Genomic DNA, 13,861 nt, shown 5'->3' on the forward strand with positions numbered 1-13,861 from the left:
ATACATACATACATACATATATTAATCCTTGTTTCATATATCATGAATACGACATTTCGTTATCATGTGGAAAGTGTCAGTTTAACATAAGTTTTCTTTACACAAATTAATTAATTAATTTACAGTTACTACTTCATACGTAAGAATTCATCTATTGAACAGAAGGAGTTGTCATTCAGAAATTCTTTTAATTTGCTTTTAAATGTTGGTTACCTATCTGTTGGCAAATGACCAAAGATATTTGTGGCAGCATAATTCACCCCATTCTGTGCAAAGTGAGATTTAATCCAGAATAGTGGATATCATCCTATCTTCTAGTGTTGTCACTATGCACTTCGCTGTTATTTTTGAATTGGGATTCGATATTAATGACAAATTTCATAAGTGAATATATGTATTGCGAAGGTACTGTGAATATCCCGAGTTCCTTAAATAAATGTCTGCAAGGTGATCTTGGGTGGGCTCCACGTATTATTCTGATTACACGCTTTTGTGCAATGAATACTTTCTCTCTTAATGACGAATTGCCCCAAAATATGATGCCATATGAAAGCAGTGAATGAAAATAGGCATAGTAGGCTAATTTTTCTGATATGTTTATCACCAAAATTTGCAATAACCCTAATAGCATAAGTAGCTCAATGTAACCGTTTCAGCAGATCATCGATGTGTTTCTTCCACTTGAGTTTCTCATCAACGCAATCACCCAGCAATTTTCAGTATGCTACCTTAGCAACAGACTTCCATACATAGTCTATGTTTATCAATGGTGTTATGCCACTTACTGTACAGAATTGCATAGACTGCGTTTTCTCAAAATTTAGTGAGAGTCCATTTGCAGAGAACTCCTTAATAATTTTCTGAAAGACATTATTTGCAATTTCCTCATCTGATTCTTGCTTCTTGGGTGTGATCATCAGTAGAAAGAACTAACTTTGCATCTTCATGAATATGGAGTGGCAAGTCGTTAATATACTGTATATTAAGAACAATAAGGGCCCCAAGACTGAACCTTGTCGGACACCATTCTTGATACTTCTCCAGTTAGAGGACTCTGCTGGCTTCTGTACTGTTAATTTCGACCTTCTGCATGTTTACAGTTAAGTATGAATTAAACAACTTGTGCAACATCCCATACTACAACATACCATACTACATAACTGCATTTAGAAGAATTTCATGATTCACACAATCCAAAGCCTTTGAGAAATCACAAAATATGCAAATGGGTTATGTTCGGTTATTCATTGCATTTAATGTTTGATTAGTAAAAGCATATATAGAAAAACTGACATTTTGTTAGTACTTCATTTTTACAAATATGTTATGCTACTCTTGAATATTTTACTTTTTCAAGAATTTTGGATAAAGCTATCAGAAGTGAGACTGGGCTGTAGTTGTTAGCATCAGATCGATCCCCTTATTTATGCAATGGTTTAACAATAACTATAAACACAAAATCAAATAGGGGTAATGCAGGAGTAGGTTTAATAATGAATAGGAAAATAGGAATGCGGGTGAGCTACCACAAACAGCATAGTGAACGCATTATTGTGGCCAAGATAGATACGAAGCCCACACCTACTACAGTAGTACAAGTTTATATGCCAACTAGCTCTGCAGATGATGAAGAAATTGAAGAAATGCACGATGAAATAAAAGAAATTATTCAGATAGTGAAGGGAGACGAAAATTTAATAGTAATGGGTGACTGGAATTCGAGTGTAGGAAAAGGGAGAGAAGGAAACATAGTAGGTGAATATGGATTGGGGCTAAGAAATGAAAGAGGAAGCCGCCTAGTACAATTTTGCACAGAGCACCACTTAATCATAGCTAACACTTGGTTTAAGAATCATGAAAGAAGGTTGTATACGTGGAAGAACCCTGGAGATACTAAAAGATATCAGATAGATTATATAATGGTAAGACAGAGATTTAGGAACCAGGTTTTAAGTTGTAAGACATTTCCAGGGGCAGATGTGGACTCTGACCACAATCTATTGGTTATGACCTGTAGATTAAAACTGAAGAAACTGCAAAAATGTGAGAAATTAAGGAGATGGGACCTGGATAAACTGAAAGAACCAGAGGTTGTACAGAGTTTCAGAGAGAGCATAAGGGAACAATTGACAGGAATAGGGGAAAGAAATACAGTAGAAGAAGAATGGGTAGCTCTGAGGGATGTAGTAGTGAAGGCAGCAGAGGATAAAGTAGGTACAAAGACGAGGGCTGCTAGAAATCCTTGGGTAACAGAAGAAATATTGAATTTAATTGATGAAAGGAGAAAATATAAAAATGCAGTAAATGAAGCAGGCAAAAAGGAATACAAACGTCTCAAAAATGAGATCGACAGGAAGTGCAAAATGGCTAAACAGGGATGGCTAGAGGACAAATGTAAGGATGTAAGAGCTTATCTCACTAGGGGTAAGATAGATACTGCCTACAGGAAAATTAAAGAGACCTTTGGAGAGAAGAGAACCACGTGTATGAATATCAAGAGCTCAGATGGCAGCCCAGTTGTAAGCAAAGAAGGGAAGGCAGAAAGGTGGAAGGAGTATAGAGAAGGCTTATACAAGGGCGATGTACTTGAGGACAATATTATGGAAATAGAAGAGGATGTAGATGAAGACGAAATGGGAGATACGATACTGCGTGAAGAGTTTGACAGAGCACTGAAAGACCTGAGTCGAAACAAGGCCCCCGGAGTAGACAACATTCCATTAGAACTACTGACGGCCTTGGGAGAGCCAGTCATGACAAAACTCTACCAGCTGGTCAGCAAGATGTATGAGACAGGCGAAATACCCTCAGACTTCAAGAAGAATATAATAATTCCAATCCCAAAGAAAGCAGGTGCTGACAGATGTGAAAATTACCGAACTATCAGTTTAATAAGCCACGGCTGCAAAATACTAACACGAATTCTTTACAGACGAATGGAAAAACTGGTAGATGCAGACCTCGGGGAGGATCAGTTTGGATTCCGTCGAAATGTTGGAACACGTGAGGCAATACTGACCTTACGACTTATCTTAGAAGAAAGATTAAGAAAAGGCAAACCTACGTTTTTAGCATTTGTAGACTTAGAGAAAGCTTTTGACAATGTTGACTGGAATACTCTTTTTCAAATTCTAAAGGTGGCAGGGGTAAAATACAGGGAGCGAAAGGCTATTTATAATTTGTACAGAAACCAGATGGCAGTAATAAGAGTCGAGGGGCATGAAAGGGAAGCAGTGGTTGGGAAAGGAGTGAGACAGGGTTGTAGCCTCTCCCCGATGTTATTCAATCTGTATATTGAGCAAGCAGTAAAGGAAACAAAAGAAAAATTTGGAGTAGGTATTAAAATTCATGGAGACGAAGTAAAAACTTTGAGGTTCGCCGATGACATTGTAATTCGGTCAGAGACGGCAAAGGACTTGGAAGAGCAGTTGAACGGAATGGACAGTGTCTTGAAAGGAGGATATAAGATGAACATTAACAAAAGCAAAACGAGGATAATGGAATGTAGTCAAATTAAATCGGGTGATGCTGAGGGAATTAGATTAGGAAATGACACACTTAAAGTAGTAAAGGAGTTTTGCTATTTAGGAAGTAAAATAACTGATGATGGTCGAAGTAGAGAGGATATAAAATGTAGACTGGCAATGGCAAGGAAAGCGTTTCTGAAGAAGAGAAATTTGTTAACATCGAATATAGATTTATGTATCAGGAAGTCGTTTCTGAAAGTATTTGTTTGGAGTGTTGCCATGTATGGAAGTGAAACATGGACGATAAATTGTTTGGACAAGAAGAGAATAGAAGCTTTCGAAATGTGGTGCTACAGAAGAATACTGAAGATAAGGTGGATAGATCACGTAACTAATGAGGAGGTATTGAATAGGATTGGGGAGAACAGAAGTTTGTGGCACAACTCGACTAGAAGAAGGGATCGGTTGGTAGGACATGTTTTGAGGCATCAAGGGATCACAAATTTAGCATTGGAGGGCAGCGTGGAGGGTAAAAATCGTAGAGGGAGACCGAGAGATGAGTACACTAAGCAGATTCAGAAGGATGTAGGTTGCAGTAGGTACTGGGAGATAAAGCAGCTTGCACAGGATAGAGTAGCATGGAGAGCTGCATCAAACCAGTCTCAGGACTGAAGACAACAACAACATTTCAGTCTATCTGGAAAAATTCCCTGTTTCAGTGGGCTACTACATACATGGCTGAGAATCCTACTTATTTGCTCGGAAAAAGCTTTTAGTACTCTGTTGGAAATGCCATCAGTTCCATTAGAGCTTTTATTTTTGAGTGAATTTATTATTTTCTTAATTTCAGTAGGAGAGGTGGATTGAATTTCAATTTTGTCAATCTGCGAAGGTACTGCCTCTTCCATATACTGCCTTGCATTTTCTAATGAATAGCTGGTACCTATTTTCTCTAATACACTTAAAAATAATTATAAATATGTTTTCTACTTCTCACTTCTTGCTAACAAACTTTTCATTGTGTTTGATAGAAATACAGTCTTCCTGTGCTCTCAGTTGCCCTGTTTACCTTTTCACAATATTCCAAATTGTTTTAATTTTATTATCAGATGTGCTAATCTCAGACATAATGCACATACTTCTGGACTTTTTAATACCTTTTCTTAATAAAGTGCAACATTTTTTATAATCTTTCATTGTTTCGTGATCATTATTCCTCCTAGCTGTAAGATACATTTCCCTTTTCTGTTTACAAGATATTTTTATCTCTATAGTAAGTCATGGCTTTTTACATGTTTTCTTACAATTCTATTTCACTGTTTTCCTGGGGAAACTGTTTTCAAATATACTCACAAAGATATCATGAAATAGGTTAAATTTTAAATTAGCATCATGTTCCCTGTACACCTTATCCCAGTCTAACTGTTTCAAGCTTCCCCTAAAATTTTGAAGTGCTAAATCGTTAATGGAACGTACTGTTTTGGAAGACTGTTTTGCATTACTGTATGGAGCTATAACATACACTGTAACTAGCTGTGCATCATTATCAGACAGACCATTCTTAACACGAAAAGTTTATATTTGATTAAATTTATCTTGGTCTATGAAAACATTGTCTATCAGTGTGCTGCTTTCCTGTACCACCCGAGTAGGAAAATCAGTAACTGAAGTCCAAAATTGAAAGAACCAAGTAATACTTCAAGGTCAAGCTTTCTATCTGACTTTCACAAAATCTACGTTGAAATCCCTACAAACAATAATTTGCTTTCCTTTGTCTGACAAGTAGCACAACAAAGAATGCAAGTCATCGACAGTTCCTGTTTCTCTCCATGTCCGAACAACATCGCTTTGGTTCACTCCGAGACGCCTGGACACCTCCCTTGTGAAGAGCCCTTCCTGGCACAAAGTAACAACGTGGACGCGATCGAACAGCGGTATTGACGGTGTAGGCATGGTTGAACTACAGACAACACAAGCGGTGTACCTCCTCCGTGGTGGAATTACTGGAACTGATCGGCTGTCGGACCTTCTCCATCTAACAGGCTCTGCTCATGCATTGTTGTTTACATCTGTGGGATGGTTTAGTGGCATCACTGAACAGTCAAAGGGACTGTGTCTGTGATACAATATCTACAGTCAAGGTCTATCTTCAGGAGTTCTGGGAACCGGGATGATGCAAAACGTTTCTGATGTGTGTACATTAGAACAAGACGGATTTAGCAGGTCTGGCAGGAGGAATCTTGTTAGAAAAGGTAAGTTATAATTTCATTGTACGTTTAGTGATTTTGGACGATATACTAAATAGCTTCTCAAACGTAAGTTTTGCAAGAAGAACCACTCAAAATTTCACAACTCCCCGTTCTTATTTCTGGAACTCTGGAAAGTTCAAGACTCGTCGACTGCCTTTATGACTGCAATGAACATAGTGTTGTTACAGGACAGTAAATATTATTAAAGAAATGCAAGTTGACACAGTAGAAGTTTAAAGTATAATATTCACAGAGGAGAAGAAAAGAACTATGAAAACTGTAAGGATGTTTGTGAAAAGTATGATTAATAAAACTAAACAGTGCATATTTTGAAAGTTCTAAAACATTTCGAGAATTTAATGACAATGGCTGTAAAGATCCGTGCTTGATGTTAGCACTTAAAAAATGTTGACGCTATTATAGCAGCCTTCCGTTGCTTTAGGAATGTTACCTTCAATAAATTGAGAGATTCGTCTTCTGATGTTGCTTGTTTTATCTTCAGGGGTGACATCGGCTGTGAAGCATTAAGGACGCTTCCTGAATAGGTATTGTGCAATCGTCTTTCCACATCAAGTTTAGAAAGATCATTCACCACAAAGAATAGAGTTATGCAGAATTACGAGATAGTATGAGTCAGTATACGCTTCACGCTTGTGTGCAAGTGAGAACAGAAGGAGATGAGGAACCCACAGAACTTGCATTGATGATCTCGTGAGCAGCTGAAGTGTAGGAAAGCATCGACGCATTAGTTTGCCGTAAATGCAAGTTATTGCGGGCAATAGTATTATATTATTAATCCTCATATTTTAATCTTTCAGATAATTAGTTAGCTATGATAATTCCTAATTAGTACTTACACATAATTTAATTAAACATCAGAGATTAAAGGAAGTTTTTAAGTTTAACTTTGCTACTTTTAGTATAATATGACCAAAATTTTAAGCTTACAACATTCCCTGCCGCCACCCCACCATCTGAGTTAATACGCCCCCCCCCCTCCTCTTGCACTCATCATAGGATGGGATTACTCTTCCCTTCTTTGCGTGATTATTGTGGAATGCTAATCATTTTTATACCTAAGAATGTAGTACACCTTACGTCGGTTTGAAATTTGTTGCATGCTACCTCCGGGACTGAAATGGCAGGGAGGATGGATCAGGGTGCTGTAAGGTGCCGCACCAAAAATGAGAGACTATTAACAACACTTATTCGCCTCAGCAGAATTTAAACAACACTAACAAAAGCAATACTCCAAATCTGGCGTTTTAAGTACCACCATAAGATTTTTCCTAGTTACCTCAATGAGAGTGACACTCCAATTTACTGAACACTTGAAGAAAATCTTAAACTTTGACACTTGCGTGTTTTGAACATAATAAATAATATGAAAATCAATATCAACGAAATATAAACAAAGAAAACGTTTACATTATTAAATGACATTTCAAGGGGCTGAAACAAATACGTTTGCTTACTGATCTGGCGTTGACACAATGGTCAGCTGAGTTTAACCCAGAAATCACTCAATGCCTTCATCCAGTTGAGATTAGGTGTTGAAAAACACACACACACACACACAAATGCGCGCGCTCCCACTCGCACACGCACACAGAATAAAAGTTAAAATGACAGAGCCACAAGACGAGAAAAACAGAAATGAATTAAAGTTCACTCGAAAAATAAAATTCCTAAAGCTCTTTCAGGCTTTAGCGGTGACTCAGTAATTTTGAAGCTAAATGTGGCAAGTTAACACATGATTGTTCAAAAGAAAGCAAAACCTTTAAAGGAATAACGTCGTAACAAACTTTATTCATGATCCCTTAGGAGAAGCACACATTTTAAAAATATTGTTTTTTTTTGTAAATAAGTACGGTAATAAAACTTCCGTAAAACAATCCAGATTTTAGTCTAAATTTCTTTGCTTTTTAATGCTTAGAATAACTGGGGAATTAACTACTGACATGTATTGATCAACTACAGCGAGTAAGTTGAATATGACGGTCACTAACCGAAGTCAGACATCATTATATACGAGAAGTGAAGCCGGCCGCTGTGGACAAGCGATTCAAGGCGTTTCAGTCCGGAACCCTGCTGCTGCTACGGTCGCAGGTTCGAATCCTGCCTCGGGCATGAATGTGTGTGATGTCCTTAGGTGAGTTACGTTTAAGTAGTTCTAAGTCTAGGGGACTGATGATCTCAGGTGTTAAGTCACATAGCACTTGGATACATGAGAACCATTTTTGAACGAGAACTCAAATATGTAGAGAAAAGTCTCGCCGAAAATAAAAAGGGTTTTTAGTGAATCACAAGCAGTAATTTCGTCACACAGAACAAAAATTGTTCACCCTTCTTCTTTCTACTCTGGTCTTTGGCTGAATCGGAAACGGTAGCAGCTCAGCATATCCAAACCAAAGCAGCAGTAATAAGAAACTTGCTGACTCTGAAGACGCAAAGCTGCGACCACAAAGGCAGCGGAAAGTAATAATTCCTCGAATCTTATAAGTACACAGTTAAGGATCACCGTCCATGATGATACGAACCGGACCGGTCTTCACTGAGCAACCCAGGCTACCGTGCGAAACAGCAAGCGAACTTGGAGAGCACTTTTCTGTTTTATTCCTTGTCACCGTATTAATCTTTAAAATTTGAGCTCAAATGATGAACTGAAAAGTTTTCTGACTGATGGGAGAAATTCCTCACACTAATTATTTGTGGAAAATATTTTACATGTTCCTCAGAAGCGTCTTCTAACCAAACTGCGTGCCTATGGAATATCGCCTCAGTTGTGCAACTGGATTGTTGATTTCCTGTCAGAAAGGTCACATTTCGTATTAATAGACGTAAAGACATCGAGTAAAACAGAAGTAATATCCGGTGTTCCCCAAAGATGTGTTACGAGTATATGCCCTCTATTGTTCCTGATCTACAGTATATTAACGACATAGAAGACAATCTGAGTAGCCTTCTTAGATTGTTTGCAGATGGTGCTGTCATTTACCGTCTTGTAAAGTCATCAGATGACCAAAACGAATTGCAAAATGATTTAGATAAGATATCTGTATAGTGAGAAAAGTGACAACTGACCCTGAATGAAGAAAAGTTTGAAGTTATTCACATGGGTGCTAAAAGAAATCCGCTAAATTTCGACTACGCCATAAGTCACACTAATCTGAAGGCTGCAAATTCAACTTAATACTTAGACATTACAATTACAATTACCCGAATTGGAACGATCACATAGATAACATTGCGGGTAGAGCAAACTAAAGACTTCTATTCACTGGCAGAACACTTCGAAGGTGGAACAGGTCTACTAAAGAGATTGCTGACAACACGTTTGTCCGCCCTATTCTGGAGGATTGCAGTGTGGTGTGGGATCCGCATTAGGTGGAACTGGCGAATGACATCGAAAAAGTTCAAAGAGGGGCAGCTCGTTTTATATTATCGCGAAATAGGGGAGGTAGTGCCGTAGACATGATACGGAATTGGAGTGAAAATCATTAAAACAAAGTCGTTTTTCGTTGAGAAGGGATATTCTCATGAAATCTCAATCACCAGTTTTCTCTTAGACTGTGAAAACATTCTATTGTCACGCTACATAGGGAGAAATGATTATCACAATAAAATAAGAGAAATCAGCGCTCGACAGAAAGATTTAAGTGCCCGTTTTACCCGCGCGCCCTTTGAGAGTGGAACTGTTGACAGACAGCTTCAAGGTGCTTTACTGAACCCTCCGCCAGGCACTTTATTGCGAATAGCAGAGTAATCACGTAGATGTAGATGTCCGAATCGCCACCCTAATGCACATCCAGGGAAATAAGCGTCTGGACGGAAGTTGCGCAAGTGGAACAGGTTGTCACGTGGTCTACAAATTCTGTTATCGTGCCTAAAGAAGGTCTGATTCAAAATAGTATCAGTCAGTCACTGTTTCCTGCCCTTTTTCCCTTTCTGACCATGCTGAATTTTTATTGCAGTATACTGCAATACTTGTTTTTAAAGTTTGCTTTTCCTTTACATATTATAGCTAGCTATTATGAAAAGGCGGAGTGAGTATAAATGTTTTTGCAAAGTATAAGCAGAATTTCTTTGTTCGGAAGTTCACCATTTTTCTTTTATATAATGAGAGTATACACATGAGTTGCAGAACAATATGGAAATTTACACGCATTACCATGAATTACGGTATAGGAAAAATCTTTTAGACGTCTCGGAATGAATAAATAGTCCTGTATGGTTTTAAAGGAACTTTTATACCATGCATCCTGCAAAATAGTGTCAAGTTCACGTAACGATTATGGAGATGGACAGCAGTCACACCCTTTTCTCCAAAGAAGCCAAGAAAAAGTAATAGTGAGTTTTGATTAATGCAATGGCCAGGAGAAATGAGAAAATTCAACCTCATGCTCATAAAACCAATCCTGGACGATGCGAGCTTTATGGACAGGAGCCCTGTCACCTTGGAACATGAAACCACCATTGGGAACAAAGATTGTGCCATGCACTGGACCTGATTAGCCAAAATGGTCACTTAATCCTTGGAAATAATGCGACGTTGAACAGTAACCAAAGGGTGCTTGGAATACTACGAACACCGACCATGTTCTCTCTTGGGAGTAAACTCAGCCAAAAGCTGGAAACAGTATGAGAGAGACTGGCTACAAATCTAGCAAATATATTCAGAGCTAATATAAGTAGATCAACATTATCCGATAAAAGGACATTCTTCCATTGTTAAATACTCCAGGTTTTATAGCTTCGGTATCACATTTTGCTGTTACGAAATTTTGCATAACTGAAATTTTTCTTTACTTTATTTGTTTAGTTAAATTTTTAGGAAAAACTAATAGAAGAGTTAAACTTCTAAGATTATTTATAGTTTTATTGTTTAAGGAAATAAACCTATTCTTCATAAATCAGATTTATTCAGCAAGAAATTTAAAGACCAAACTTAAATTTATAATATTCTTACAATACGTTTTGTAGAAAAAAATCTGCATGAATGAATTCTAAATTCAGTACATTAATTTGCCAAAATAGTGATCAATTAATATTAATCAATAACATAAAAATATTATATATATATAAGAATAGTTATTGGTGGTTTAATAGCAACAAATTGATGAAATTATGTAGGTTCACATTCTTTAACGGTTGATTTATGTTCATCTGGCTTATTTTGTTTATCAAATACTATTTGGCATTACTATCAAGAAAATTATTACAAATGCGTGAGCTGTAATAATGATGTTATAGATTTTGTCATCTCCAATGAAAGATCCAGGCTGTCCTAGTTCAGCACAAATAAGTTTTCTGTTTTCAGCCATTGCAATTTTATTAAACCAAATAATATTTTTCTCTTTACAATTCCAACTCGTCCTGCAGATACCTGCTCATAGAGACGCACTCGTATTCTTTTGCTGGTGACAGGCTCCGAGCGCGATATTCAGTTCTGCTGTGACTTGAGCAGTCGTACCGTTATTTTCCTCACAGCCCTCTTCAATGACAACCTGTCACGAACACACTGCACACATTTCCGTCTGCTTTGTGACTTAACGGAAGATATTTTTCTGCTTTCCGTGTATGCGATACAAATTTTCAGTACGGTGCCTCTTGAAACATGAAAAACATTTGGCTACCTTGGCTTTGCAAGCACCCACCATACGAGTAACAAAAATTTTCCCACTTTCGACGTACACACAACTGAACAGAACACTTTACGGGCCACGACTGAGACTTGCAACGTACTGAGGTCTTTGCACAGCTGCTTCTCGTGGTCAATCATGTCAGCGGAAACTGCAGGCTAGGCTAGCACCGGCGTTTATCTTCAACCGTAAGTTTCCCGCAGTGTTTCCACGTATTTGTCCACCCCGTGTATGTGACGGTGTCATACGTATTTTCAATTGAGTGCAGTGCTGTTTTCTTGTTGTTTAGTAACTGCTACGTGAAGTTGGGAAAGTATTTTGTCTTAGGTTGCTGCAAAGTACTCTTTGCTTTATTAGACGCTCGGAGCGGCGAAACTTAGGGCCTAATTGTCGAAGGAAGTTAAACTATAAACACAAGGTTACCCCCAGTGTGACTTTTGTACTCGAACATTTAAAATAATAGAGGATTTTTATGTTATTCTCGTAACAATGGTGATTCGCCTGAACACGCACACACACGCACACACACACGCACACGCACACGCACACACACAGTAAAATAAAAAAAATTACTACAGGTGTGGGGACTGATTGGTTGAGATTCTCTGAGTTACACAAAATCGTCTACTACAATAGCAGAGTCGCCCGATTATTTACTGATATAATCTTGTATTTAGCCTAGAAGCAGAAGACAGGGACGATTGTGGAATATACGTAGGTAATGCAGTAATTAACGATCTATTGTGCGTGGTTTCCTCTATATTTTGTCCCATTGTCGCTTGACTGCCAGTCGAAACATGTGGTTATTGTTCACCTGTTGGTCATTCAACTGTCAGAAATGTATGATGATAAAGTGACAAAAGAAATATGTATGAAAAAGAGATGCAAAATGTTCAAGCACAAATGTGCCTGACGATACTGGATCCATACGTCCATAAATAGTGATGTATGATTTGAAGAATCAAGTGAGGAATGAAACAGTGTGAGAATTTTTCATGAAGCTCAAAGATCGTCTGGGAGAGAAATGTTTTGGAAATGATGAACAATAGTATTTCTTCAATTTTTTGTTTATTTTTCCTACTGTAGGGCTGTTAATTCTGTGCACGCTAAATAGCGGCAACGCACCAGTGAAGGTCCTAACTGCTAATAACGATAGCTCCAATATTTCTCAGTAGCTTAAGATTTCGCAGCTTCCTTGCTGTTCTGTAATATGACGGCTGCACTGTAACTTGTATGCAGTAGTAAGGAAATAAACAAAACACTAAATAAATACTGTTGAGAATATGTTAATCCTGTACCTATGGGCAGAAGGGAAAAAAAAATACTTGTGACTGAGAATAGTAAATCCAAGTAAAAAATTGTAAAAATAACAAAAAACTGCGTAAGAATTGCATTAACTGTGGCAACCATGACAGGATTTGTTTGGTGTGTTGTTGTTCTGTAATATGATGCCTGTGCAGCATTTGAATAAGTACGAAAGTAAAGAAATTAAAACAGTAAATAAATGCTATTGTGAGAATTCTATGCTCACAGGATTTCGCCGAGGTGCAGAATTCGTTGGAACAGCTAGCTTAATCGGGGAGTACGATGCATGAATTCTATGGCGCGTGCGCAAATACGCCACGCTCTTATATGATGATACTGTCCTCTAAACGGTTGGCCATCTGGAACTCCGACTTCGGTGTCATATTTGGGCACTGCATTATATATACTACAAATTTGGGCGAAATCGATGATGACGAGTAGGCGCGGTCCACAACTACATTTACACTACATGCTCTCCAAGCCACCGTAAGGTACGTGGCGGAGGGTACATTGCACCACCGCTAGTGATATCCCTAGCGAACTGAGGGCTAACGACAGCCTATATGCCTCCGTAAGAGCCCTAATTACTTTTATCCTACGTTCATGGTCCTTACGCGAAATGTGCGTTGTCGGCGGTAGAATAGTTCTGCAGTAAGCTGCAAATGCCAGTTCGCTAAATTTTTTAGTAGCGTTCCTCGAAAAGAGCGTAGCAATCCCTCCAGGGATCCCCATTTGTATTCCCGAATTATCTCCGTAATAACTGCGTGTTGATGGAACCAACCAGGAACAAATCTAGCGGCCTGCTTCTGACCTGCTTCGATGTCTTCCGTTAGCCGGACCTTTTGGGGATCCCAACTCTCGAACAGTACTCAAGAATGGGTTGTGCTAGTGTTATAAACGTGGTCTCCTTTACAGATGGACAATACTTTCTTAACATCCTCCGAATAAAACGTATTCGATGAATCGCCTTCTCCACTACAATCCTTACATGCTCGTTCCATCGAACATCACTTCAAAACATTACGTCTAGGTATTTAATCGACCTGATTGTGTCAAGTAACACACTACTAATGCTATGTTCAAACCTTAGGGGATTGTTTTCCTTGCTCGCCTGAATTAACGTGCATTTTCATAAATTTATATCTAGCTGTCATTCATCACACCAACTAGAAATTGTGTCTAAGTCGTTTTGTATCCT

This window comes from Schistocerca gregaria, chromosome 4 (genome assembly GCF_023897955.1).
Source record: "Schistocerca gregaria isolate iqSchGreg1 chromosome 4, iqSchGreg1.2, whole genome shotgun sequence".
Classification (NCBI taxonomy): Eukaryota; Metazoa; Arthropoda; class Insecta; order Orthoptera; family Acrididae; genus Schistocerca; species Schistocerca gregaria.